This window comes from Procambarus clarkii, chromosome 89 (assembly GCF_040958095.1).
Source record: "Procambarus clarkii isolate CNS0578487 chromosome 89, FALCON_Pclarkii_2.0, whole genome shotgun sequence".
NCBI classification, from domain to species: Eukaryota; Metazoa; Arthropoda; class Malacostraca; order Decapoda; family Cambaridae; genus Procambarus; species Procambarus clarkii.
The window spans coordinates 18825258-18852995 of record NC_091238.1 but is presented as its reverse complement, the minus strand read 5'-3'; the positions used below and the strand labels follow the sequence as shown (position 1 = coordinate 18852995).

General features: G+C 49.2%; 1 protein-coding gene across 3 annotated transcripts in view; it reads left to right on the top strand.

The window, feature by feature from the left end:
• Positions 1-27738, top strand: part of LOC123773344 (ankyrin repeat and BTB/POZ domain-containing protein 2) — a 198588-nt gene that overhangs the window by 130881 nt on the left and 39969 nt on the right. Inside the window, exon 1 of one of the 3 annotated variants that reach the window (XM_045767007.2) lies at positions 19139-19273. The exons of the other annotated variants lie outside the window; for them this stretch is intronic. The gene's annotated coding sequence lies outside the window, so the exon portion shown is untranslated. Of the gene's footprint in view, positions 1-19138; positions 19274-27738 lie in introns of those variants that run through there. 3 annotated transcript variants of the gene reach the window in all.

Below are 27738 nucleotides of genomic sequence, written 5' to 3'. Positions count from 1 at the left end.
ACGGACCCTGGGAGTGAACCACGGACCCTGGGAGTGAACCACGGACCCTGGGAGTGAACCACGGACCCTGGGAGTGAACCACGGACCCTGGGAGTGAACCACAGGCCCTGGGAGTGAACCACAGGCCCTGGGAGTGAACCACGGACCCTGGGAGTGAACCGCAAACCCTGGGAATGAACTTTACTTTGGCCCACTGGGACTGTCTCTCATTTGTCGTGCAAGGTTGGTGCTCGATCCCCGATGGTCAAACGGTTGGGCATCATATATATACATATATATATATATATATATATATATATATATATATATATATATATATAGACTTGGTGCTCCATCCTCATAATTACCTAGCATTTGTGGAGACTTACGGAGCTTCTACAGCAAGATGATTCCTCTCATCTTAAGAGTAATCTTTCCTCAGCATCTGAGGAAGCTGCCTCAGTAACCACAGTGGGGCTCGGGTGCTCTCAGCAATATTTTAATACACTCTCCTCAGTTTATATTTTAAGTTCGTAGTCCGGATAAGAACAGACTTTAAAACTGTGTAGGGGTCCAGGAGGTCTTAGACGGCGCCAAGAACCATGTAAGAACGCACCGAGGTTCTGTTATTGAACCACAGAACCATAGTGGAAGATAGACCAAACATTCAGACTCCCCCTTGGGTCAGATTCACGAAGCAGTTACGCAAGCACTTACGAACGTGTACATCTTTCCTCAATCTTTGACGGCTTTGTTTACATTTATTAAACAGTTTACAAGCATGAAAACTTGCCAATCAACTGTTGTTATTGTTATAAACAGCCTCCTGGTGCTTCCGAGCTCATTAACTGTTTAATAACTGTAAACAAAACCGCCAAAGATTGAGAAAAGATGTACAGGTTCGTAAGTGTTTGCGTAACTTCGTGAATCTAGCACCAGGACACAGAAGTAAACTACACACCTGAAACAAATGTGGGAGAGGAGAGTAAAGCACCAGGTGTAGACCGGAGTAAACCAGGATACTCACGAGAGCGACCTACAAGCCACGAGAGCTGTGAGGTGGCCAGTCTTGTGTGATGCTGCCCCGCTCTTGTGCTGACCTGCCTCTCTCTCTCTCTCTCTCTCTCTCTCTCTCTCTCTCTCTCTCTCTCTCTCTCTCTCTCTCTCTCTCTCTCTCTCTCTCTCTCTCTCTCTCTCTCTCTCTCTCTCTCTCTCTCTCCCTCTCTCTCTCTCTCCCTCTCTCCCTCTCCCTCTCCCTCTCCCTCCCTGCCTCCCTACCGTTGCTACACACAGCTCAACATAACCTGCCGTAGGTTTGGGATAATGTATTGTGATGATAGAGTGAGACCGGCCGTCCGTCACGCATGATTACTGAGGCCTGGCATAATGACGGTCTCCTGCCTCACACTGTAGCTTCTGGACTCTCCTGCCTCACACTGTAGCTTCTGGACTCTCTCCTGCCTCACACTGTAGCTTCTGGACTCTCTCCTGCCTCACACTGTAGCTTCTGGACTCTCTCCTGCCTCACACTGTAGCTTCTGGACTCTCTCCTGCCTCACACTGTAGCTTCTGGACTCTCTCCTGCCTCACACTGTAGTTTCTGGACTCTCTCCTGCCTCACACTGTAGCTTCTGGACTCTCTCCTGCCTCACACTGTAGCTTCTGGACTCTCCCCTGCCTCACACTGTAGCTTCTGGACTCTCCTGTTTACAAGTTTACACTTGTAAACAACTTTTTAATGCTTCCGAGGTCATAACATTTAAATAAACGTAAACAACTGTGGCCATGATTGAAGAAAGATGTACAGGTTTCGTCAGTGTTAGCGACGCCTCTGGTATAAGAGAGGCGCAGCACCTGGTGAGCAACTGAGAGAAGCAGCTCCTGCTACCTAGCAGTAAAATAGGTACCTGGGAGTAGTAGGGATGACACCGCACAGGGGATTTTTTTGGGAGGGGAGAAAAAATCCTCTGTGCGAGTCAAGGTTTTTCAGGTAAATTTTGTCTGTCACAGATTTTAGAAGTTGTTAAAAGTTCTTATAATGAAAATAATATCATACGAGTTTGTTAAGAGTTCTTATGATGAAAATAATGTCATACGAGTTTGTTAAGAGTTCTTATGAAAATAATGTCATACGAGTTTTGTTAAGAGTTCTTATGGGATTCTTACTTAGAAACTAGTATATTGCTATATATCTGAATCATTTCACTGTCTTCCCGCTCGTACATCACACCCCTCCCTCCCCCCCCTTTACCTCACAATCTCTCGCCGCACCTGTGTTTACTTTAGCCGGTCAGCCAGACGCCGCATGCAGGTCACCTCTTAATCTTATCTTCTCCATAATATCTGGACCGTCCCTCTCCTTCATATTGTTCATTCATAGTTCCTTTTCATTAAACTAGTCAGTTTTACATATATAAACAAAGTCAGGGTCTAGCTCATGTTCCCACCTTAGTTTTACTAATACATCTTCTTTAGTATCCAATCATTTTCTTCGAGATTTAAAACACAGCTATTTCAAACGTATTAAAATACAATAATTTTGTTATCGAGCTCCAGCTCCTATCCCCCGCTTTAGTCCCCTGTCGTATAATGATTACTAACAGTCCAATCCCTCTAAAATTTAAAAATAATCATATTTCAAACGTAGTTCAACACAGTAATTTAGTTACCGAGCTCCAGCTCTTGTCCTCCACCTTAGTTCCCTCGCACATCTTCGTTAATACCTAATCAAATTCCCTGAAATTTCTACCCTCTGTATTTCAGACGTAGTTTAGTAAATCCAAACAATTATCAAACTCTAGCTCTTGTCCCCCAGCTTAGTTCATTTGTACAAGATCGTTAGTAATGATCAATTTTCCCCGAAATTTAAAGCAGACATACTTCAAAGTTAGTAAATAAGATCAAGTCAGTTACTGAGCTCCAGCTCTCGTCCCCACCTTAGTTCTCTCTCGTATATTTGTAAATAACCCATCAATTCCCCTGAAATTTTTACCCTCTGTATTTCAGACACCGTAAATAAGATCAAAACAGTTATCGAGCTCCAGCTCTCGTCCCCACCTTAGTTCTCTCTCGTATATTTGTAAATAACCCATCAATTTCCTTGAAATTTTTACCCTCTGTATTTCAGACATAGTAAATATGATGTAAACAATTATAAAACTCTAGCTCTTGTCCTCTGTTCAAGTTCACTCCTGTAAATTCATTTCTATCAGTCCAAATCCCCCTGAGATTTAAACATCCCAACTACATTTTCAGACATAGTAAATAAAAACCAGTTCAGTTATCAAGTTTCAACTCTTGTCCCCCAGCTTAGTTCATTTGTACAAGTTCTTTATTTCCAACTAAATCACCTGAGATTTAAGATCACCTTACTTCTAACATAGTAAAATTAATCAGGGCATTAGCCAAGCTCCATTTCCTCAGCCTTAGATCATTGAACATAAATATATTCAATCAAGTCCCTCTCCAGCCTAACTCTTTATCTGAGTACTCACATAACCCCAACCTGTGTAATTATCTTTCATCCCCTGTCACATTCCTCTGTCTCATCCAAGTCTCATAAATTTAAATGTAGCTGTTAATTTGCGTTCTTTCCCCGTTCATAGCATATTCTCTGTAGGTTCAGATCAGTACTTAGTCTTACATATTCTCTAGTTCTTTCCATTTTATACAAGACATAAACAACTATTACTGTGTCCCCTATCTTATTTAAACATGATTCATATGTAAATATGCCCAACTCCTTCCATCCATTACAAGTCCTAGCGTGTTCACCGCCCAACTCACTACGCTTTTTCTACTTTACATGTTGTAGCATGTTTTCCGCGCATCTTGGTACCAACCCTTACAATCTCTCTCAATCCTTTACACGTCCCAGCATGTTCTCTGCAACCTGCTTAACCTAACTTACATAATTATTCCTGCTTGTCTTTTGTGTTTCGTCAATCATTGTCTCATATTCATTTACTCATTTCAAGGGTTAATTTCTCAAATGGACATTTTTGCATTTCAAGTGTTATTTGTTTAAGATTAGGTGTTTAACCATTTCAAAGGATTTTTGTTATATATTGGAATTTACTCGTTTCAAGGGCATATTTCTCAAATGGTCATTTTTGCAGATCAAGGGTTATTTGTTAAAGTTCATCAAGTTGCTCATAAGTTGTATTTAGTAGGTTCTATCATATGTTCTTATTCCCCAACCCCTTAACCTAACCTTTCAGATGTAGTTTATTGTGTTTTTGACGTATTTGTTGAATATATTATACCTGAGCCATATTTTGGAGCCAAATTCTGGCTCTCTGCACGTATTTGCAGTTAAAAATTCCGACTTTTATGTCTGGGTCTGGGCCCGGGCCTGTCTGGGCCTGGACCCGGACCATTCTGGGCCTCGACACGGACTTGTCTGGGCTTGGGCCCGGGCCTCTCTGGGCCTGGAACCGGGAGTTTTCGGGCCTGGACCCGAGCCTTTCAAAGCCTGGATCCGGGCCTGTCTGGGCCTGGGCCCGGGCATATCTTGGCCTGGGCCCTAGCCTGTCTGGGCCTGGACCCAGACCATTCTGGGCCTGGACCCGGGCCTGGACCTGGGCCTGGATCCGGGCCTGTCTGGGCCAATACCCGGGCCTGTCTGGGCCAATACCCGGGCCTGTCTGGGCCAATACCCAGGCCTGTCTGGGCCTGGACCCGGGCCTGTCTGGGCCAATTCCCGGGCTTGTCTGGGCCTGGGCCCGGGCCTGTCTGGGCCTGGACCCGGGCCTGTCTGGGCCTGGACCCGGGCCTTTCTGGGTCTATACTTGGGCCTGTCTGGGCCTGGACCCGGGCCTGTCTGGGCCTGGACCCGGGCCTGTCTGGGCCAATACCCAGGCCTGTCTGGGCCTGGACCCGGGCCTGTCTGGGCCAATACCCGGGCCTGTCTGGGCCTGGACCCGGGCCTGTCTGGGCCTATACCCGGGCCTGTCTGGGCCTGGACCCGGGCCTGTCTGGGCCTATACCCGGGCCTTTCTGGACCTTTCTGGGTCTACACCCAGGCCTTTCTGGGTCTATACCCGGGCCTTTCTGGGTCTATACCTGGGCCTTTCTGGGTCTACACCCGGGCCTTTCTGGGTCTATACCCGGGCCTTTCTGGGCCAATACCCGGGCCTGTCTGGGCCTGGACCCGGGCCTGTCTGGGCCTATACCCGGGCCTGTCTGGGCCTGGACCCGGGCCTGTCTGGGCCTATACCCGGGCCTTTCTGGGTCTATACCCGAGCCTTTCTGGGTCTACACCCGGGCCTTTCTGGGCCAATACCCGGGCCTGTCCTGGTCTATACCCGGGCCTGTCTGGGCCAATACCCGGGCCTGTCTGGGCCTATACCCGGGCCTGTCTGGGCCTATACCCGGGCCTGTCTGGGCCTATACCCGGGCCTGTCTGGGCCAATACCCGGGCCTGTCTGGGCCTATACCCGGGCCTGTCTGGGCCTGGAACCGAGCCTGTCTGGGTCAATACCCGGGCCTGTCTGGGCCTATACCCGGGCCTGTCTGGGCCTGGACCCGGGCCTGTCTGGGCCTGGACCCGGGCCTGTCTGGGCCTGGACCCGGGCCTGTCTGTGCCTGGACCCGGGCCTGTCTGGGCCTGGACCCGGGCCTGTCTGGGCCTGGACCCGGGCCTGTCTGGGCCTGGACCCGGGCCTGTCTGGGCCTGGACCCGGGCCTGTCTGGGCCAATACCCGGGCCTGTCTGGGCCTATACTCGGGCCTTTCTGGGCCAATACCCGGGCCTGTCTGGGCCTGGACCCGGGCCTGTCTGGGCCTATACCCGGGCCTGTCTGGGCCTGGACCCGGGCCTGTCTGGGCCTATACCCGGGCCTTTCTGGGTCTATACCCGAGCCTTTCTGGGTCTACACCCGGGCCTGTCCTGGTCTATACCCGGGCCTGTCTGGGCCAATACCCGGGCCTGTCTGGGCCTATACCCGGGCCTGTCTGGGCCTATACCCGGGCCTGTCTGGGCCTATACCCGGGCCTGTCTGGGCCAATACCCGGGCCTGTCTGGGCCTATACCCGGGCCTGTCTGGGCCTGGAACCGAGCCTGTCTGGGTCAATACCCGGGCCTGTCTGGGCCTATACCCGGGCCTGTCTGGGCCTGGACCCGGGCCTGTCTGGGCCTGGACCCGGGCCTGTCTGGGCCTGGACCCGGGCCTGTCTGTGCCTGGACCCGGGCCTGTCTGGGCCTGGACCCGGGCCTGTCTGGGCCTGGACCCGGAACTGTCTGGGCCTGGACCCGGGCCTGTCTGGGCCTGGACCCGGGCCTGTCTGGGCCAATACCCGGGCCTGTCTGGGCCTATACTCGAGCCTTTCTGGGTCTATACCCGGGCCTTTCTGGGTCTATACCCGGGCCTTTCAGGGCCTATACCCGGGCCTTTCAGGGCCTATACCCGGGCCTTTCTGGGTCTATACCCGGGCCTTTCTGGGTCTACACCCGGGCCTTTCTGGGTCTATACCCAGGCCTTTCTGGTTCTATACCCTGGCCTTTCTGGGCCTATACCCAGGTCTTTCTGGGTCTATACCCGGGCCTTTCTGGGCCAATACCCGGGCCTGTCTGGGCCTATACCCGGGCCTGTCTGGGCCTGGACCCGGGCCTTTCTGTGTCTATACCCGGGCCTTTTTGGGCCTATACCCGGGCCTTTCTGGGCCTATACCCGGGCCTTTCTGGGTCTATACCCGGGCCTTTCTGGGCCTGGACCCGGGCCTTTCTGTGTCTATACCCGGGTCTTTTTGGGCCTATACCCGGGCCTTTCTGGGCCTATACCCGGGCCTTTCTGGGTCTATACCCGGGCCTTTCTGGGCCTGGACCCGGGCCTCTCTGGGCCAGGACCCTATTCTGTCCGGGCCTGGACCCGGGCCTCTCCGGGCCAGGACCCGGGCCTGTCCGGGCCTGGACCCGCGCCTGTCTGGGTCTTGACCCGGGCCTGTCCGGACCTGGACCCGGGTCTGTTCGGACCTGGACTCGGGCCTGTCTGGGCCTGAAACATAAATTAAGGACATCAAAATAGGGAATGACCTAGGGAACAGTGATCATAAAGAAATCAGATTTAGCATACAATGGAATAGATCTGTAGGAGAAAATTCTGTTAAAGTACCTCATCCCAAATTCGATACTTGAGACATATTTTTGACCCAAATTCTGGCTCTGCACCTATTCGCAGTTTGAAATTCTGACTTTTTATACCAAAAATATGCTGATTACTGAAAGCAGCGGTGGGTCACATTTTGCCCAAACACCCCTGCAAAACTAAGGTGGGGACGAGAGCTGGAGCTCAGTAACTGACTTGATCTTATTTACTAACTTTGAAGTATGTCTGCTTTAAATTTCGGGGAAAATTGATCTGTTACTAACGATCTTGTACAAATGAACTAAGCTGGGGGACAAGAGCTAGAGTTTGATCATTGTTTGGATTTACTAAACTACGTCTGAAATACAGAGGGTAGAAATTTCAGGGAATTTGATAGGATAATACCGAAGACACGAGAGGGAAGTAAGGTGGGGGATGAGAGCTGGAGCTCAGTAACTGACTTGATCTTATTTACTGTGTCTGAAATACAGAGGGTAAAAATTTAAGGGGAATTGATAGGATATTAACAAAGACTTGAGGGGGAAGAAGGGTGGGGGACAAGAGCTGGAGCTCAGTAACTGACTTGATCTTATTTACTGTGTCTGAAATACAGAGGGATAAAATTTCAGGGAATTTGATTAGGTATTAACGAAGATGTGCGAGGGAACTAAGGTGGAGGACAAGAGCTGGAGCTCGGTAACTAAATTACTGTATTGAACTACGTTTGAAATATGATTATTTTTAAATTTTAGAGGGACTAAAGCGGGGGATAGGAGCTGGAGCTCGATAACAAAATTATTGTATTTTAATACGTTTGAAATAGCTGTGTTTTAAATCTCGAAGAAAATGATTGGATACTAAAGAAGATGTATTAGTAAAACTAAGGTGGGAACATGAGCTAGACCCTGACTTTGTTTATATATGTAAAACTGACTAGTTTAATGAAAAGGAACTATGAATGAACAATATGAAGGAGAGGGACGGTCCAGATATTATGGAGAAGATAAGATAAGATTAAGAGGTGACCTGCATGCGGCGTCTGGCTGACCGGCTAAAGTAAACACAGGTGCGGCGAGAGATTGTGAGGTAAGGGGGGGAGGGAGGGGTGTGATGTACGAGTGGGAAGACAGTGAAATGATTCAGATATATAGCAATATACTAGTTTCTAAGTAAGAATCCCATAAGAACTCTTAACAAAACTCGTATGACATTATTTTCATAAGAACTCTTAACAAACTCGTATGACATTATTTTCATCATAAGAACTCTTAACAAACTCGTATGATATTATTTTCATTATAAGAACTTTTAACAACTTCTAAAATCTGTGACTGACAAAATTTACCTGAAAACCCTGACTCACACAGAGGATTTTGGAACCTGAAAACCCTGACTCACACGGGGGATATTGGAACCTGAAAACCCTGACTCACACAGAGGATTTTGGAACCTGAAAACCCTGACTCACACAGAGGATTTTGGAACCTGAAAACCCTGACTCACACGGGGGATATTGGAACCTGAAAACCCTGGCTCACACGGGGGATATTGGAACCTGAAAACCCTGACTCACACGGGGGATATTGGAACCTGAAAACCCTGACTCACACAGAGGATTTTGGAACCTGAAAACCCTGACTCACACAGAGGATTTTGGAACCTGAAAACCCTGACTCACACGGGGGATATTGGAACCTGAAAACCCTGGCTCACACGGGGGATATTGGAACCTGAAAACCCTGACTCACACAGAGGATTTTGGAACCTGAAAACCCTGACTCACACAGAGGATTTTGGAACCTGAAAACCCTGACTCACACAGAGGATTTTTTCTCCCCCCCAAAAAAGATCCCCTGTGCGGTGTCATCCCTACTACTCCTGGGAGTTAGTCAGCTGTCACGGGCTGCTTCCTGGGGGTGGAGGCCTGGCCGAGGACCGGGTCGCGGGGACACTAAAGCCCCGAAATCATCTCTCTGCCCCTGTTACCTAGCAGTAAACTAGGTACCTGGGTGTTAGTCAGCTGTCACGGGCTGCTTCCTGGGGGTGGAGGCCTGGTCGAGGACTGGGCCGCTGGGACACTAAAAGCCCCAAAATCATCTCAAGACAACCTCAAGATAGCAGAAAAGAGCAAGTTGTTGAGAGACTAATTGAGGCAGTAGGACGGGATCGAACTGTCGTCCCTGGTGTTCCTCCCCTACACACACACAACCGACTGGACCACGATGAGCTGGTCCTACCTCCAAGTATACCTGCTGTATACCGGTCCCACGGCCGCAATATTCCCTTACCTTGAGGTTACCCTGAGGTGCTTCCGGGGCTTAGTGTCCCCGCGGCCCGGTCGTCGACTAGGCCTCCTGGTTGCTGGACTGATCAACCAGGGTGTTAGACGCGGCTGCTCGCAGCCTGACGTCTGACGCCTGGTTGATCAGGTATATCCCTCACCAGATACACGGCAAGATTGTGAGTGTATGCGTTCACACCCTGGCCCGGGTCGTTCCACCTGACCAGCAGCTGTTCAAGGGAGAGAATCTGTAATAACAGGTGTTGGTGTGGGCTGTAACGACCTCTCCCAGGACGCTGGTGGTGGTAGTGACAGCTCACTACCACCACCAACGGCCGTTGTTGTGTTCAATGGTACGGCAGAGCTGCCAACAGTGTAGGATCGTTAGTCACAAGAGTGTCTATCGTAAGGCCCGCAGTGTAGGGGTTAAGACTGTGTTTTATGTGGGAGGGATAGATGGGAGGGAGCCATGGGAGTCAACACTACTCTTGTGTCACCGTGGGAGTGCTCAGTTATGGTCGTGTTCTACTGAGCCCTGTAGAGGTCATCAGAGCGGGTAATTACCCTTCAGCGCTGGTGATTCGGTCATTAGGGCTGTGAACCATGTTATTCTGGTCGTTGTCACAGCCAGAGGTCGTTATGAGGAGAGAGCGCTAAGCCATGGTAACTACATAGCCCATGGTAGAGTAGGTACGGTGACCCTAACCACTTGGGCATCGGGGGCTCGAACGCGGACCTCTGCAGGAAGCGAGTGTGTAATCCTATCTGATTCCTTTCCTGATTCTGATGGGTTAAAAGAATCAGGGGGAATCATCACCACTCACACACACACCACCACACACTATCACCACTACCACACATCACTACCACCACACACTGCCACCACACACCACTACCACCACACACTACCCCCATCACCTGCACCACCACACACCACCACCACACACAACACATCTCCCACAGTAGAAAGCACGTGCTAAAAACCGAGTTTAAAGCCAATATTAATATGTGCTAGAAAGTTGAGAGTTGGGAGTTGTTGAACAGGACGGCGGCCGCTCTCAATTACCCTCCACGCCGCCGCGCTCTTCCCCCTCCCCCCCCCCCCCCCACTACTAAGAATAGCTCACTGTGAGCACGTACAGCAGCGAGAAAAGTGGGTTTGGTACCCCTGCCCCTGTGAGCCCCCTGACTATATGAAAACTGTGTAAGTTCCAGAGTATTCACCCCTCCCGCTCACACACACACACGCTCACGCTAACACACACACACATCACATTACGCCCCACATCAGCAGACACCAATAAACATCAGTGCTCTGAGAACTCAAGCAACAGGTGTCTGAGAGGACCCTTAGAGGTAATCACACACCAATGCCGACAGAGTTACAAATAAAGCAGAGTGAATCAAAGTACGAGTCGGAGAAAAAAGATCTGGATATTATTGGTATCGTGGAAACAAAGTCGAGCAATATGATATTGAATGCAATTTTCCAGAGAGGTGGGGAAGGATACCAGGAATTGAGAAAGGAGGCCTGGTTGACGACCGGGCCGTGGGGACGCTAAGCCCCGGAAGCACCTCAAGGTAACCTCAAGGAAAGGTAAGAATGACTGGGAAATTCGGGAGCAAGCAACAGGAGATCTAGACAGCGATATCACGACTCCAATACATCAGTTGCAAAGAACAACGATAGCAACATACTGAATGAGAGGTAAACTGCTAATGGGCAACCTAAATTGCGGAGAGATTGAGAATCAACTCCCCCCCCCCCTCCCACCCCTCAGTGCTGGGAAAGAAACGTGGGGAACAAAGTTAGTGAAAGTTGAGGAGGAGAACTTGGTAAGCCACCGGGTAGAGGTCGCCACGAGCGAGATGGCCGAGGGGGGGATGAACCTGGTCTACTGGTAGTGGTCATGACCCACTGTGAGGAAGATATCTCAAGCTGAGAACATGAAGTACCACTAGCAGCAAGTGGCCTTTGTCTTGGGGTATATGGTTCAATTACAAGAGATGGACATAAGTCAAGGGGTCAGAGCAAGTTAAGGTTAAGGGTGAGATTAAGGACAGTAAGCAAGAGTGAAGGGAAGATGAGAGTAAGAGAGTAACTGTAGAGTGGGAGGCATAGCCTGGGAGGGGGGAGGTGTAGACAGTCCAGAGAATAATGGGTTAAGTCAGGTCAAGAGAGAGGGCTGGGAGGCCCCTCACCCCCACCACCAGGGTCACGGGTGTGCCCACGGCAACACCCGCACCTTCCATACACAATGACCAGAAGGTAAACAGAGAAGTAGGAAGTAATATAAACAATACAAAGAACAGAGAACACAACAACACTACAGACGCAAAAAAAAGAGAACATAGAGAAAATAAGTAAGACATTTGTGAGGAGCCCTTGCCAGTGTGCACACTCTGTGCACGACTGAGCCGCAACAATAATGAGACAACTACCATCATTAGATGAGTATAATGCTATGAACCAGATAATAGTTCACCGTAGTCGTTAACTGAGGCGGCACAGGCCCTCGGTATACCTCCAGCTCTGGGGCCAGATTCACGAAGCAGTTACGCAAGTACTTACGAACGTGTACATCTTTCCTCAATCTTTGACGGCTTTGGTTACATTTATTAAACAGTTTACAAGCATGAAAACTTGCCAATCAACTGTTGTTATTGTTATAAACAGCCTCCTGGTGCTTCCGGGCTCATTAACTGTTTAATAATTGTAAACAAAGCTGCCAAAGATTGAGAAAAGATGTACAGGTTTAGCTTAGAAAGAATGCAGACGTCACTACAGAAGGAGAAAATAACGGAAATGCTTAAGCAAGCACAACTATCCTTACAAAAAAAAAACAAGAAAACTTTAAAGAGGGAGAGTGAAGAAATAGAACAGAGACTGAAGCCATCACATCACATTGAAGAAATGGAATTAGAAGAAATCGCCATACAAGAGATAAAGAAAAAGCCGCCATATTTCTTCACGTGGGAAGTCGGACTCCAAACCCTCCGTCAGTCTTGGACCTGTACTTGCAAGTGAAGCTTCGTACACAAAGTATGACCAAAACAAACTAGCACTGGAGCAGAGAAGAATTAGCACTACCCCGCCTCGAGTCATATAAACTGTGTACCAGGCTACCGCCAGTGTGTGCCAGTTACAGCCCCGCTCCTGTGCCAGGTAAGTCCACCACGGGCTTACCATAGCCCGTGCTACTTCCAACTTCTTGTTCCGAGTAGCGAATCTAAAACAACACAACATACTGCCAGTGTCACCTTGGTCACATAGAGCAGACTACATAGTCTGTACAGCATCCGCCTCCCACGTCAAGGGGGACACACGTTCGAGTCACCTAGTGGCCAAAGTGAATGAAATGTACAAATATATATATATGGTATTGTTTTTAATTTCTTAGTGGAGCCTCCGGCCCAAGCATCTACCCGACCACCTTACCGTGACCTCCACTAACAAGCGGGTAATTATCCTAAATTGCCGTGGAAATATGTAATTATCCAGAGTTATAATTCAGAAAAGGTTTGCCTGTAGGCTTAAGTTCTACCACCCCCCCCCTCCCCCCTACCCCACAAAACAGTTTTATCCGTAAGTCCTCCCCCCCCCCCCGGTAAATGGCTTAGGCCACTTAGGGTCCACAACCCGTAATGTCTCCCTGGGACCTTCGTGAAAAAATATCCCGAAATGGGTATTATTGATTTGTTAGGCTGTGGCGGAGGACTTGCCGTCTTCCATAGTGTATGGTGTATACACACACACACACACACACACACACACACACACACACACACACACACACGGGGCCTCGTAGCCTGGTGGATAGCGCGCAGGACTCGTAATTCTGTGGCGCGGGTTCGATTCCCGCACGAGGCAGAAACAAATGGGCAAAGTTTCTTTCACCCTAAGTGCCCCTGTTACCTAGCAGTAAATAGGTACCTGGGAGTTAGTCAGCTGTCACGGGCTGCTTCCTGGGGTGTGTGTGTGTGGTGTGGGGAAAAAAAAAAAAAAAAAAAAAAAAAAAAAAAAAAAAAAAAGTAGTTAGTAAACAGTTGATTGAGAGTTGAGAGGCGGGCCGAAAGAGCAAAGCTCAACCCCCGTAAAAAAAAAAAAAAAAAAAAAAAAAACACAACTAGTAAACACACACACACACACACACACACACCTTTGAGAAACTTTGTACACATGGAAGTCAAAAGGTAAGCAAAGTAGGGGTCTTTAAAGAGGTGATTTTAGAGCACAACTCTGTGTAAATCTTGCTGGTGGTCTGAGAGCCTTCCTTGTTGTGGGTGCCCGTGGCTTGGTCGGTAGGGCAGCCGTCTCCTACTGTACAGGCCCGAGCTCGAGTCCCCGATGATCCACGTGGTCTGAAAGGATAAGTGTTGTCTCCTGATGTGGAGGTCACAAGGCCCACTGAGGCCCCCCCCCCCTCCCTCCCCCTTGTAACAACCAGTAATATTACCACCACCACTTGTTACAACCACTACTGGCGACAATTAGTGGTAGGTGCTAGTCAAGATGCCAAGATTAACATTAGTATTCCTCACACAGTACTAAATACCACCCCCCATAGGTCAGTGGACCCAACCACAGGTATATATTTACCCAGCGTGGCACTCCAGGGAGGATACCGTGGCAGCCAGCCAAGACTCCGCTCTGGGATCTGTATGTAAGTGAGTGTTGTGTAAGTTACACGAAACATGTGTCGGGTGGTTAAGGCATTTAGCATGTGTAGGCGGCCATCTTCTCCCCCTGTCCTCAGGCTCGGCATGGCTACCACTGGCCCTAAAGACTGGCTACCACTGGCCCTAAAGACTGGCTACCACTGGCCATAAAGACTGGCTACCACTCGCCCTAAAGACTGGCTACCACTCGCCCTAAAGACTGGCTACCACTGGCCCTAAAGACTGGCTACCACTGGCCCTAAAGACTGGCTACCACTAGCCCTAAAGACTGGCTACCACTCGCCCTAAAGACTGGTTACCACTGGCCCTAAAGACTGGCTACCACTGGCCCTAAAGACTGGCTACCACTGGCCATAAAGACTGGCTACCACTGGCCCTAAAGACTGGCTACCACTGGCCCTAAAGACTGGCTACCACTCGCCCTAAAGACTGGCTACCACTGGCCCTAAAGACTGGCTACCACTGGCCCTAAAGACTGGCTACCACTGGCCCTAAAGACTGGCTACCACTGGCCCTAAAGACTGGCTACCACTGGCCCTAAAGACTGGCTACCACTGGCCCTAAAGACTGGCTACCACTGGCCATAAAGACTGGCTACCACTCGCCCTAAAGACTGGCTACCACTCGCCCTAAAGACTGGCTACCACTGGCCCTAAAGACTGGCTACCACTGGCCCTAAAGACTGGCTACCACTGGCCCTAAAGACTGGCTACCACTCGCCCTAAAGACTGGCTACCACTCGCCCTAAAGACTGGCCAAACCAAGATGTCAGAAAATTAATATAATTACATTTACACGATGGGTAAGTTTACAGGAGTCCCCGCACACACTTGTGTCGCTCCAAAGAAAATGACTTATATTCAGACGCTTTTTGGAGTGACTCAAATATTATCTCATGGAACACTGCTGCATTCTGGTACATCATTATCGGGGACAGGTAGCCTGTTACGCTTATCAAGGGGCTCCTTGGAAGAGGCTCTTCGCGCGGCCACCCATTCAAGTACTGGCCAGATTTAATGGTGTTTATTGTGACTAATCGAGGTACATGAAGGCTGGATCCTGCAACAGAGATATGAGTTTTATCTCATAACGTTTTCTCAATCACTAAGTTGTCTCTAGCGATAGTCGAGCTTCAGCTCTTGTGTCCCGTCTCTCAACAGGTGTTAACGTTGATGTGCACTTGGGTTATGTACACGGTATCCTACATATATGACTGAGTGTGTGTGTGTGTGTACTCACCTAGTTGAGTTTGCGGGGGTTGAGCTCTGTCTCTTTGGTCCCGCCTCTCAACCGTCAATCAACTGGTGTACAGGTTCCTGAGCCTACTGGGCTCTATCATATCTACATTTGAAACTGTGTATGGAGTCAGCCTCCACCACATCACTGCCTAGTGCATTCCACCTGTTAGCTACTCTGACACTGAAAAAATTCTTTCTAACGTCTCTGTGGCTCATGTGGGTACTAAGTTTCCACCTGTGTGTGTGTGTGTGTGTGTGTGTGTGTGTGTGTGTGTGTGTGTGTGTGTGTGTGTGTGTGTGTGTGTGTTATTTCTTGTTAGTATGTTGGGTTCATTTGTGTACTTGGGCTAGCATTCATCAAGCATTTACGCATCTACTTACGAAACCTCTACATCTTATCGTATCTTCAGTAATTATAATAAAGAAAGCATTATCTTCAATAATGACTGGTTTGTTTACATTGAGTGAACATTATGTGATCTTGGAATGTTTCCACGGTTATTATTGTTATAAACAACCTTATTGTGCTTCGGAGCTCATAAACTGTTTAGTGAACAACAGCCACCTTAAGGAAAGATGCACAGGCTTAGTAAATGTGCACGTAAATCCTGGATGAATCCTGGCTCTGTGTCCCTCTGAGACTCTCACTCTCTCTCTGCCTCTCTCTGTAGGACTCTCACTCTCTCTGCCTGTCTCTGTAGGACTCTCACTATCTCTGTCTCTCTCTGTAGGGCTCTCACTCTCTCTGTCTCTCTCTGTAGGACTCTCACTCTCTCTGCCTCTCTCTGTGGAACTCTCACTCTCTCTGCCTCTCTCTGTAGGACTCTCACTCTCTCTGTCTCTCTCTGTAGGACTCTCACTCTCTCTGCCTCTCTCTGTAGGACTCTCACTCTCTCTGCCTCTCTCTGTAGGACTCTCACTCTCTGCCTCTCTCTGTAGGACTCTCACTCTCTCTGCCTCTCTCTGTAGGACTCTCTCTGCCTCTCTCTGTAGGACTCTCACTCTCTGACTCTCTCTGTGGGACTCTCACTGTGGTTTCAGAGGTCGAAGGTCAGGGCTGGGAGGAGTGCGGAAGCTTCATCTGCTCCTCTGACCGCCTCACCTGTCATTCCCAGGCACACCTGTCGTTCCCAACAGTGGTAGACAGTGTAGACAACTGGGAGGGATGCTACCTACTATGCCTCATCCTAACCCCCACAAGCTGTTAAACCACCACCAGCGCTGGCCCACAAAACCCCTGTACATACCTATCTAGTATATTGTTCGTGTCAGACACCTGTCCATGTGGGGGTCGACACCAGGCACATGTTTGGCATCAATGTTGTGTGTGTGTGTGTTTGGTGTAGTGTTGTATATTGTACGAGAGTTTTAGAGTGTGTGTATGTGTGGTTTTATGTGTGTTTTGTGCGTCGTGTGTGTATAAAGGTGTACATGTATGTTGAGTGTGTGTGGTGTGTGTGTGTGTGTGTGTTGCCAACCTCTACACCTCCCTGGCTACCCTTGACGCCTGTCAGAACATCCAGTTCGCCTTCCTCTAGGCTCTGGCCGCGTTACAGAACAAGCAAAAACATAATATGCATTATTTAACAGTTAAGGAAGCTGGTTATTATCGATAAAATACGCTTAAAAAACACAGATTTACGGCTGGTGGGTTACACAACGTGACTGAGCGGGCCCAGGAGCTAAAGCTTGACATTTGTGGTAGATAATAGGCCACTATGTTCCTCCCCTCAAAGCTCACAGTAGTAACCTAATGCTAGTTACTGGTTGGAGAGTTCTGACAGCTGGCGGACTGTCCGCCTTGCTGACACCATGTATTGTTTTACCAGCTGCTCCCCCACCTATTGGTCCATGCGAGGCAGCTCCTATTGGTCCATACGAGGCAGCTCCTATTGGTCCATACGAGGCAGCTCCTATTGGTCCATTCGAGGCAGCTCCTATTGGTCCATACGAGGCAGCTCCTATTGGTCCATACGAGGCAGCTCCTATTGGTCCATTCGAGGCAGCTCCTATTGGTCCATACGAGGCAGCTCCTATTGGTCCATACGAGGCAGCTCCTATTGGTCCATACGAGGCAGCTCCTATTGGTCCATACGAGGCAGCTCCTAGTGGCCCATACGAGGCAGCTCCTATTGGTCCATACGAGGCAGCTCCTATTGGTCTATACGAGGCAGCTCCTATTGGTCCATACGAGGCAGCTGCTATTGGTCCATACGAGGCAGCTCCTATTGGTCCATACGAGGCAGCTCCTATTGATCCATACGAGGCAGCTCCTATTGGTCCATACGAGGCAGCTCCTATTGGTCCATGCGAGGCAGCTCCTATTGGTCCATACGAGGCAGCTCCTATTGGTCCATACGAGGCAGCTCCTATTGGTCCATTCGAGGCAGCTCCTATTGGTCCATACGAGGCAGCTCCTATTGGTCCATACGAGGCAGCTCATATTGGTCCATACGAGGCAGCTCCTATTGGTCCATACGAGGCAGCTCCTATTGGTCCATACGAGGCAGCTCCTATTGGTCCATACGAGGCAGCTCCTATTGGTCCATACGAGGCAGCTCCTATTGGTCCATTCGAGGCAGCTCCTATTGGTCCATACGAGGCAGCTCCTATTGGTCCATACGAGGCAGCTCCTATTGGTCCATACGAGGCAGCTCCTATTGGTCCATACGAGGCAGCTCCTATTGGTCCATACGAGGCAGCTCACAAGACCGTAACTGTCTCGCCTAAGTCCTGTGTTAAGCTTAACAACCTGGCATGAGTGGTAGTCCTGTGTGGTGGTTATATCCCTGGTCCTGTTTATATGTGGTCCTGTTTATGTGGTCCTGTTTATATGTGGTCCTGTTTATGTGGTCCTGTTTATATGTGGTCCTGTTTATATGTGGTCCTGTTTATATGTGGTCCTGTTTATAGGAGGTCTCAACTACTGACTGTACTGCTGACTGAACTACTGACTGTATCAGTCAAGTAATTAATACCTTACCTTGTGTCTCACTCTTCATCTCTCTCTCATTACAGGTGAGATGTGTGAGTTTTGGAGCTGATGGTGAGTGTTGGTGGTGATGGTGTAGTAGTGATGGTGATGAGGAGTGATGACTTCATGAGGGAGGGGCCAGGTGAGGTAACTATGAGGGTAAAGCACCAATAAGCCAGTAGGGTGACCCAACCAGGGTATGGGGACCAGGAGCTGGTATATGAGGACGGATATGAACGCTGCCCAACCACTTGGGCCATCGGGGGATCGAACGCCGACCTGCAACAGAACAAGCACAGTGTGAACGCTAATATTCTAATGACTCCCACTCTTGCAGACACTGTTGCAAGCTCTGTGTTTGTGGTGGAGTGTGGTTGGTGGAGAGTGGTTGGTGGAGTGTGGTTGGTGGAGAGTGGTTGGTGGAGTGTGGTTGGTGGAGTTGGTGGAGTGTGGTTGGTGGAGAGTGGTTGGTGGAGTGTGGTTGGTGGAGAGTGGTTGGTGGAGTGTGGTTGGTGGAGTTGGTGGAGTGTGGTTGGTGGAGAGTGGTTGGTGGAGTGTGGTTGGTGGAGAGTGGTTGGTGGAGTGTGGTTGGTGGAGTGTGGTTGGTGGAGTGTGGTTGGGGAAGAAAGTGGTTGTTGGGGCAGGAAGTGTGGGGCAGAATGGTTGGTAATGAAGGAGTAACTACCACTCCTCCCTCATAACAGTAGAGGCAGCACCACCACCACCTCACCACGCTGCCTAACACCACCACCACTACCACCCCCACCACCCCACCAGCCCCCCCTACCACCCCCCTACCACTCACCCCACCTACTACCCACCACCCAACAACCACACACAACGACCATCGCCCAATTCGAAGCCTAAATAAATGATTTAAATGTTGTTATCCTTACGACATGTGGCAACGCGTCTGAGCGGGGCAGAAGAGCCCCAGACGACCCGGGTCTTCAGATGGGCTCCGGCCTCCGTGCTGAGCGGTTGTGTACGGCCTCGTTCTCCTATTCCTGGACCTATCGCTTGACTTAACCCCTCGAGTGAGTGTTGTCCGCCGTCTCTGGCTAGTTACTCGAGTGCCACCAGAGGTCCTGCTTCAACTAATTCTCGAAGTTAGAATTCTCTTATGTTAGAACATGAACAAAATTAATTTGCACCGGAAAATCGCGAGTTGCATATGTAATGTATATGTGGTCAGAGGACGTATGTGACTGCGTCAGCTCCTTGCGTCAGTCTTTGCGTCAGCGCCTTGCGTCAGGCCATGCGTCAGCGCCTTGCGTCAGGCCATGCGTCAGCGCCTTGCGTCAGGCCATGCGTCAGCGCCTTGCGTCAGGGCGCTTGGATATATGAGCATTAAACCAGCTGTCCAGGACGCACCGATACGATGGCACAGTGCCTTTAGTGATGGTGGCACAGTGCCTCTAGTGATGGTGGCACAGTGCCTCTAGTGATGGTGGCACAGTGCCTCTAGTGATGGTGGCACAGTGCCTGTAGTGATGGAGGCACAGTGCCTGTAGTGATGGTGGCACAGTGCCTGTAGTGACGGTGGCACAGTGCCTCTAGTGATGGTGGCACAGTGCCTCTAGTGATGGTGGCACAGTGCCTCTAGTGATGGTGGCACTGCCTGTAGTGACGGTGGCACAGTGCCTCTAGTGGTGGCACAGTGCCTGTAGTGACGGTGGCACAGTGCCTCTAGTGGTGGCACAGTGCCTCTAGTGATGGTGGCACAGTGCCTGTAGTGACGGTGGCACAGTGCCTCTAGTGGTGGCACAGTGCTTCTAGTGATGGTAGCACAGTGCCTGTAGTGACGGTGGCACAGTGCCTCTAGTGATGGTGGCACAGTGCCTCTAGTGATGGTGGCACAGTGCCTCTAGTGGTGGCACAGTGCCTCTAGTGGTGGCACAGTGCCTCTAGTGGTGGCACAGTGCCTCTAGTGGTGGCACAGTGCCTCTAGTGATGGTGGCACAGTGCCTCTAGTGACGGTGGCACAGTGCCTCTAGTGACGGTGGCACAGTGCCTCTAGTGATGGTGGCACAGTGCCTCTAGTGATGGTGGCACAGTGCCTCTAGTGATGGTGGCACAGTGCCTGTAGTGACGGTGGCACAGTGCCTCTAGTGATGGTGGCACAGTGCCTCTAGTGATGGTGGCACAGTGCCTCTAGTGATGGTGGCACAGTGCCTCTAGTGGTGGCACAGTGCCTCTAGTGATGGTGGCACAGTGCCTCTAGTGATGGTGGCACAGTGCCTCTAGTGATGGTGGCACAGTGCCTGTAGTGTTGGTGGCACAGTGCCTGTAGTGATAGTGGCACAGTGCCTCTAGTGATGGTGGCACAGTGCCTGTAGTGATGGTGGCACAGTGCCTCTAGTGATGGTGGCACAGTGCCTCTAGTGATGGTGGCACAGTGCCTCTAGTGATGGTGGCACAGTGCCTCTAGTGATGGTGGCACAGTGCCTCTAGTGGTGGCACAGTGCCTCTAGTGGTGGCACAGTGCCTCTAGTGATGGCACAGTGCCTCTAGTGATGGTGGCATAGTGCCTCTAGTGGTGGCACAGTGCCTCTAGTGGTGGCACAGTGCCTCTAGTGATGGTGGCACAGTGCCTCTAGTGATGGTGGCACAGTGCCTCTAGTGATGGTGGCACAGTGCCTCTAGTGATGGCACAGTGCCTCTAGTGATGGCACAGTGCCTGTAGTGACGGTGGCACAGTGCCTGTAGTGACGGTGGCACAGTGCCTGTAGTGACGGTGGCACAGTGCCTCTAGTGATGGTGGCACAGTGCCTGTAGTGACGGTGGCACAGTGCCTCTAGTGATGGTGGCACAGTGCCTCTAGTGATGGTGGCACAGTGCCTGTAGTGATGGTGGCACAGTGCCTCTAGTGATGGTGGCACAGTGCCTGTAGTGATGGTGGCACAGTGCCTCTAGTGATGGTGGCACAGTGCCTCTAGTGATGGTGGCACAGTGCCTATAGTGACGACTCTTCCCTGGTTGGTTAGTACTCTCACAGCTCTCTTGATATCAGCGACTATCGAAGCATTTTCTGCCCGATTTGTACTAAGACTTTGTAGCACTGCTTTAGAGTCGGTGCAGATCACTGCACATTAGTGTCTCCTTCAAGGCATCTTAACACCATAACACTGGCAGTTAGCACTGCTTGTGTTAAAGAGGCATAGTTCTCAATACCGGCTTTTCCTTCATTTCCACGTTGTAAGGCATTACAGTTTATGCTGCACTGCTGCTCATCCACCATGTGGAGATCAGTAATCTATGCGGGTATGGTGGTACTGACAGGTAATAATACCCGTGTGTCCTGTCCCAAGCGGGTAGGGAGAACTTGTGATAACCGCTCAACCTCGGGTTGTAAGTCATCACCCACTATTGTCTCCTGTGGCGCTGTGTCGTCACTTTGGTGTTCAGGAACGTATTGTATGATGTCATTAAGTCTACCACGATTGCAGGATAGATATTCAGCGGAGGTTGAGTAGGATAGTGAGCTTTTGGTTGAGACCCATGTCAACCAGCTCTCCCGCCTCGCCCAACCAACCAACATTTTACCGGGTCCAGACGACACAATGCTGCCCGATATGGAAGTACTGATTACCCGCGTGATAAGAAAACTCACTCATTAAAGAATTAATAAACAAGCAAAATGAACTTGAGAATGCCGTGTGTATAATTCAGAGTAACCAGGAGGCCATACTCCACATTCTGCAGGAGCAGACACTGTCTCGGGAGAGTCTGGCTAGTTGCAACTTGGTGCAGTGTGATGCAACACGGAGCCAAGGTGCACAACACCAGATACGGTGATACCATTGTCACAGTCAACATGTCAACACCAGTGAACACATTTGTCCTGTCTGTGTCTCTCTCTCCACAAAGCAAAGAGCGGAAAGGCTTAAGCTTAGCTTTCCAACAAGGGAAAGTTGAATAGAGAGCTGTTGAATAGTTGAAAGTTGAATAGAGACAAGAATTGCTGGAGCAGCCAGGCTGTGTTGGCCTCTGGGCTATGAAGACAGCCTCACAGACCAGGCAGCTACCAATGAAGACTAGTCCAAATGCAGGCTACTTTAGTAGAAGAACTTTCAAACTCATGCATAGGTAAATCGTGGCAGTAAATAGAATAAATCCTCCCCCTTCTAACAAAATGTATTTCAAACCATTCCAGCAATTTCCACTGGTGTTCCTGGCTACATAAACACGTCAGCCACACTTCCCATTATACACTATGACTGTAAAAGCATTTCCGTCCAAAAGACATTCCTCCACTAATGTTTTTTTTAGGCTACGGTTTTTTTTTAACCCGTTCCTGGTGGTTAATAATAGGATGTCAAGTGGTGGGTTGCCTGCTGTCAGGTAGTGGGCAAGGGCTAAGGGGCAAGGGGGGCAAGCTCCGCCAGTGGTGGCTATGTGGGGGCGCCTCTTGACGGAACGAAAGAACATCGAACGGGGTCGAGTTCACCCGTTTAAAACAAGTTTAGAAATCAGAGTACTCAACGTATCAACAAATAATTCTAGTAACGCACATGAGAACATGCTAGTGTTAGTTCCGTGTTAATTTAGCGAGGCCTCTGGTAGGGTAGGGGGGTTGTGTGTTATAACAGGGAGTGGGGTTGTGGTCCCTGGAGGCTTCCTGGGTTGTGTACATCGTTTTGTCCAGTGTTGTAAGGCTTTGTTCACCGCTATGTTCCGCTGTGGTTATATTTTCATGGCATTGACCCCCTGCACATTTCTCGTCCTGTTCTTGACCCGTCTCATCATATCCTTGACCCGTCTCGTTCTGTCCTTGACCTGTCTCACCCTGTCCTTGGTTAAGATTAATTAAAATAGATTGGTTATAAAGGCGGGGTCCAAGAGCTAATTGCTCGATTCTGCAGGCACAGATAGTAAATACACACATGCACACGCGCGGTGGGGATGTGGGGGGGGGGGGAGAGACTCCCAACAGAACAAAAACATCTAAACTAACCTACCACAGGCCCAATAAATTAGGTATCAATTTATATTTGAGAAAATGCCGTTTGGGCAATGCAAAATGGAGGAATGTATCTTTTGGTGTGGGGCCGCAGCTTGGACGAGCCAGCCCGAGGCTGAATCACCACGGGAGTGCGGTTACGAAGGATTCCAATAGCGGATTATTATTATTTACATACTAGGCTGCTAGTGTCTGGCATGCTTGGAGTGGTTCCGAGAATTCAATTCGGTGATATGGTGACAGGTATTTGTCTAATGCATTTTGCTATGGTGTTGGGACATTGTTTATGGACGCGTAAAGTATAGGTTACGGTCGTTTGAAATAATTTGCCTATATACAGGTGGGTTTGTCGTGTGTATAAGGATGATATCCATTAAGTTCATTCTCTTGGATTGTTGTTCCGTAATTAATACAACTGTTTTGCCTAAGCAGAAACGGATGAACCCAAGCAACCCTCCTAACCTATCGAGGCCAGAGCATGGAAAACGTCAGTGTTAAGGTTTATTATATTTTTTTTACTATAATGGATTGATTAATTCCCTTGAAAATGGAACGTGCAAGATGAGCGGATTTGAATCGGCGGTCACATCCTAAGAACCCTCAGTGATCGTAGCTGCCGCAAAACAGCGTTATTCATTCATCTAATCTCCACTATAATGAGAGCTGGGTGATTTGAGGGTGTTATTCTGCCTTATCGGAAGGTACCCCGCGGGCCGCCATTTCCCGCCCAATTTCCACAACGGCCGGGTAAATATTACCCGCCAAAAGTTTTTCTTTTTACAGGGGGCGGGGGGAGGGCGGGTAATTTGAATTTCCTCGAATTGTCACTCCATAGACAGGTGGCGCAGAAGTGCTATTGTCCTGTCTACTTTGCGCCGAATTTGCTTTCTTTGCAGGATTATAATATATGGCCAGGAAGGCGCTTGTGGGTTGGTGACAATAGATGACAAAAGGTTTCTACCAGAAGTGTGCATTGTTGCAATCTGCCGGTGACAATAAGTTATATTTGGGGACGAGTAAGGGGCAGGAACCGCACACGTGTAACCCATCCTCCCGAGATGACTACTAAAAGTCAATGTGAAAAGTACCAATATGTAGTGGTGGACCAACAGTAAACACCCTTTGTACTACAATTTTGATAGAATCTAGGAAAAAACACAGCTAAAAAAACAAAATTAAATATATCCAAGCCAAGTATCGTACATATATTAGGGCTAAGATAGCGTGTATTAGGTCTAGGTTTGCTAGGAGAGGTTACGTCTTATTTATGTTGCTGTTAAAAAAATTAAAGTTTACGGTTTGTCCGGATTCAGTAATGTAACTATTAACCTGTTGGTCCATCGCTATAGGTACTTTCCACCAAATGGTTACTATAAGTACTCTCATTTTATGAGGATAAACTGACGTGTGATATTTGGTATATGAGTGGGATTGGGTGGTTATAAATAGGAGCTGCCTCGTATGGGGCAATAGGCCTTCTGCAGTTACCTTTGTTCTTATGTTCTTATGTTATACTATTTTCAAGACTTGGAAGGCCTGGTCTCGACTCTTGGCAGGTGTGGTCTGGCCTCGACACCTCACAATACAAAAGATTACTTGTGTAATTGTTTTATATTATGAGACTGTTGATGTATGAGAGCCGTGTGAGGGTGGTTACAGTGGTTGTGAGCAGCGGTCCATGCCAGCACCTCCACACAATAGTGAGAGAGGCGGTACATCATGGACAAAACACAGATGTTATTGGCTCTAATACCGTAGCAGGTCACAGCTCGGTGTAGGCGAGAACACTTTTCGTAGCCTGGTGGATAGCGCGCAGGACTCGTAATTCTGTGGCGCGGGTTCGATTCCCGCACGAGGCAGAAACAAATGGGCAAAGTTTCTTTCTCCCTGAATGCCCCTGTTACCTAGCAGTAAATAGGTACCTGGGAGTTAGTCAGCTGTCACGGGCTGCTTCCTGGGGGTGGAGGCCTCGTCGAGGACCGGGCCGCGGGGACACTAAAAGCCCCGAAATCATCTCAAGATAACCTCAAGAATCTCAAGATAACTTTAGCTGTATAGTGGTTCGAGAGCTGCACTGTGGAAGACAATGGCACACTGTGACATCGTAACGGTTGCATTACGTGGCACTGTGTCTTGAAGTCCTCTGTGGTATGGTGATGTGTCGCGTCTCACAAACCCTCCCCCCCCCATACCAGTCATGTTCCTCTTCCCAACCTCCGAGGCTGCCTCTCCCCTGCCCCCTATCCCATCCTTTCCAATGAATAGTGCCACTCTTGGGGGGTAGAAATAGCCTAAGCTACTCTATCCCTATAAGATGTATTTCTTTCTTGTCTCAATAAACATACTTGAAGAGCCACCCATAATATACCTTGTCCCCAGCCTTACACAGAACCAAGCATTTCCCCTACTCCCACCACCCAACATACTCGCCAGCACCTTTCCAAGCCTTTGGCAGCGATTGCTACAATCACCACATTACTCTCCCAGAAACTACCCCAGGTAGTTAATTCCTCCTCCATCCCCAGTGGTTAGTGGAGGAATTACTATGGTTACTCTAATTCATGATAAATGTCACATAAACCCAAGACTTTGGTATATCTTAAGAGCCTTGAGAGCTCGTGCATAAATGTAGATGGAGTGACAAGCAAGATAGAGGAATTGAAAGATCAAATAAATAATGTTTCCACTATTCAAACTATATCGAAGGCTATTTAAATATTTAAATTTTCTTGGGGCTATCAAAAGCAGGATGATAACTGATACAAAGAAGAGTGGCATTGATATTGGCTATACAAAAAAAAAGTTTCAAGAGACAGCAGCGAGGCCAGTTATCAATAACGAGATCCCTGCAGGAATATTATTCTTGATTAGCTATGAGCGTAAACTGCTTAGTTCACTGCCATTCATTTCAGAGCAAGAGACTGGAGTATTGGAGTAGTCTTGACTACATTCATTATCATCTGAAATGAAAAGCAAGCAGCACCATCTTAAGTACTAAAGTCTATCAGACTTTATATTGCAATAAGTGTTTGTGTAGTGCAGTATAGTGTACAGTAGTGGAGACACTAGGTGAAGTAGACTATTATTTGAACTGTAATATGCTTTCAGACCATCACAAAGATCTAGATATTAACTATTCAGAAGTTTTGTTGATTCAGTCGCTCGTGGTAATGGATTTGCTCTGAAAACGAGCTGTACGTGTGTGTTAGTACTTAGCGTATGCGTGAGAGTACATACTATGTGCATGTGTTAGTACATACTGTGTGTGTGCGTGTGGTGGAACAGAGATTTGAGTGCAACCATAGAAAGTGATCCTAGCACCCAGGTGCCCCCACTCTCCCACGTTACTTTCCCTCCCATGCTACTCTCTCCCTCCCTCCCTCCCTCCCTACTCTCTCCCTCCCTCCCTCCCTCCCTCCCTCCCTCCCTCCCTCCCTCCCTCCCTCCCTACTCTCTCTCCCACGCTGCTCTCTCCATTCTTTGTCCTCGTTCTCGTCATCGTGATGAGGGGGATGATAGCCTACCAGTCTGGTGGTGGGCGTGGAACATGGCCAAGGAAGGTCAGCCTGGAGCATTAGTGAAGGTCCAGAGCCTCATCTAGTTTAACATGGACTTATTACCCTTGGTTTGAGATTAGAATATTTGGGATCCGCTCGAGCGCGTCGTAGTAGGAGTGTCCTACCCAGGTGTATGCTGCCAGGTGTGTGAGAGCCAGGTGTGTGTGTGTGGTCATGTGTGGCACGCGTCCTCTCCTTGTCTAGTGACCCAGGGAACTATGATGATGTGTTTAAGGCGTTAGATACAAGCGTTATTACGTCAAGGGATCACCTCCCTGTAGCTGCGCACAGCCGCTCTCAGACTTTCCCAGACTGGCGGGTGTCTGACAACTGACTGTAGCACGTATATATATAATATAATTGTAAAGATTAACTAAATATTTAATTAATGTATGCGTCCTGTGCATAGGATTATGTATAAGTGATATACAATTGAAGAAATCAGTAATAGGATGAAATACACAAATTGAAGTGTTGATGTAGCAAGACGCCGCTGAGACCACCGCCAGCTTGGTGACTTGATGGAGGTGGTGTGTGTTGCTACCGCACAAGCTCCTCTTGTGCAGCGATGGTGAGCCCAGACTGTTTGAGTGCCGGCTGGTGAGCTGTTTACACCATAACACAGCCTGGTGCGGGCCCCCTGGTCTCAAGATGATCACCATGCACAGCTCGGCATGAGCAACATCCGTGTGCACAGTCCCAGGAGCCAGTACGAGGCGTGTCCGTGCAGAGACTGTGGTGAGAGGTGCGCGCACACACCACCGACCATTGAAACTCCCCGCTTCCCCTTTCTCTGCTGCTGGCGTTATCAAGTACCTCATCTTGTGTGATCCTGGCAACGATACCCTGCTACCCCTGGCCCCTGCCGGAGGGCTGCCAGGGAGGTGGTCATGACTCTATACAGGCAAAGTCACCCCATGAACCCACATCCTTGTTTTAAAGGGCTCTGTCAAGGACTTGTGTGGCAGCAGTTATTTGAGAG